Genomic DNA, 1,987 nt, shown 5'->3' with positions numbered 1-1,987 from the left:
GCCGCCGCCGACGCGCGCACGGGCTTTGCCCGGCGGCGTCCGCTGGCGGCGGTGAGGGAGGGGAGGGGGGAGCGGGGTGGCGGCGTCGGGGATTAGGGATCCGCCCGGGCCGCTCGCGGGAGCGGCACGGGGGACGGGGAGGATGGTAGCACCAGATATTCTCTCCATGGGGAGAATGGATGTAGTGTGTGAGGTGTCCAGCAATGGGACATGGTGGGTTTGCACCAACCATGTGTTATAGTTAAATTTGTGCTTGGGGAGAAGTTCAAGAAATTGGGACAATGGATATTTTAGTTAATCAAGTCTCTGTGTTGGTTTGAAGTCTTATCTTTCTTGCCTTCGAAAGATAAGATGATGCAAACATTGCATCGCGTACATCTTTCACTATTGATAAATGGAAATATAATCAAAATATTCTTTTGAATCAATTACATATTAAACAATTTATAGAATTACAAGATCAAGAATGAAGGTGGTGCGGAAGGAGGGGTTGGGAGATCATATAGAGTATCACTTTGTCTTCTTACAAAGGATGGTTGCAAAGAAATGAAGATTGCCGAGGGAGGAAGAAACGAGAGAATCAATTTATTACTGTATGAATGGAAACCACATGTCACCATGATCATCTTAAATTGGGATAATTATTTGATCGCCATGTTTTCTTTTATTATGTGCCAACACATGCTACATCTACGTAAAGATTTCTACGTAACCTACGTAAAAGGTGACCTGGCCTGATTTGGTTGGAAAGGAAATAGGCCCAGGCCCACCCCTGAAAATCAGGAAGGGCGATTAGTTTAGCGTTATGGAAAGAATCATAGCTTTACGTAGCTGGGTTTCGTAAGTGTAGCATTTTTGGTAGATACATAGCCCGCGCATTTGCATGCACAAGGGAAGGGAAGGGAAGTAGCTGGAGCAGCTCAGAACGAAGAGCAACGCTGCTGGAGGTAGACAGCGCAGCCATCCCTAGGCATGACGGCCGGCGCGTACACCAGCTCGTCGCATCCCTCCGTCCAGTCCCGCTTGAAGTCGACGACGGACACGAAGAGCGCCATGAAAAGCGCGAGGTGGTTGAGGGCGTACCGCTGCCCCATGCACTGGTGCGCGCCAGCGCCGAAGGCCAGGAAGTTGCGCTTGCACACCGCGTCCTCCCTGCGCTCCTCCGAGAAGAAGCGATCCGGGTCGAACTCGTCCGCCGCGGCGAACCCCTGGAACGACGACTCGTACACCGACGGGAACACGATGGCGCCTTTCGGCACCGTGTACCACTCCGTCAGCTGGAACGGCTCCGCGGCAATGTGCGGCACCAGCGCCGCCGGAGGACGGTAGCGGACCACCTCGCGCGCGACCGCATGGGTGTACTTCATTTGCTGGATCTTCTCGCCGGTGATGGGCTCCCCGGACTCGGGCGACCAGACCGCGGACACCTCGGCGCGCACGCGGGCGAGGACGTCTGGGTGGGACGCCAGGGCGGCGACAGCCCAGCAGAGCGAAGAGTGGACGCGTCCTGGGCGGCGAAGAGGAAGTCGAACAGAAACCCCCCAAGCTCCACGTCATCGGTGTGCACGGGAGGCGTCGCGGCCGCGTCGATCTCTTTCACCAGGGCCTGCATCCAGTAGTCAGCGAGGCACTCCGGCTCGCCGCCGGCGCGCATCCGTGCCTTGCTCTGGCGCACGCACTCCCCGAGCGTGCGCACCAGCCGCGCCACGGCCAGCTTCGCGCGTCTGAAGGCGAACCCGGGCAGGTCCACGGGCATTGCCAGGAGACCCGCGTTGAAGAGGGCGTAGTCCTTGTCGAATCTCTCCCTCGCCTCCTCGGTGAGGTACGGCCCTACGAAGACCGTCTGTGAGGTCTCGAGGTTTATGTTGCGGCAGGTCACCTGTATCGGCGCCGCGACTGATCTCCGGTTCCGGTCTAGCAACCTCCGGATGTGGGCAAGGATGATGCGCTGCTGGACGGCGGCGTAGGTGGAGAGAGTGCGCGGCGT

General features: G+C 57.4%; 1 pseudogene; it reads right to left on the bottom strand.

The window, feature by feature from the left end:
* Positions 1–920: 920 nt before the first annotated feature.
* LOC119343408 lies at positions 921–1,984 on the bottom strand (annotated as a pseudogene).
* Between the last annotated feature and the right edge of the window lie 3 nt (positions 1,985–1,987).

The sequence above is a fragment of the Triticum dicoccoides genome, unplaced genomic scaffold (genome assembly GCF_002162155.2).
Source record: "Triticum dicoccoides isolate Atlit2015 ecotype Zavitan unplaced genomic scaffold, WEW_v2.0 scaffold126419, whole genome shotgun sequence".
Classification (NCBI taxonomy): domain Eukaryota; kingdom Viridiplantae; phylum Streptophyta; class Magnoliopsida; order Poales; family Poaceae; genus Triticum; species Triticum dicoccoides.
The sequence above is the reverse complement of the archived record's forward strand: the minus strand, read 5'-3'. Positions and strand labels throughout refer to the sequence as shown.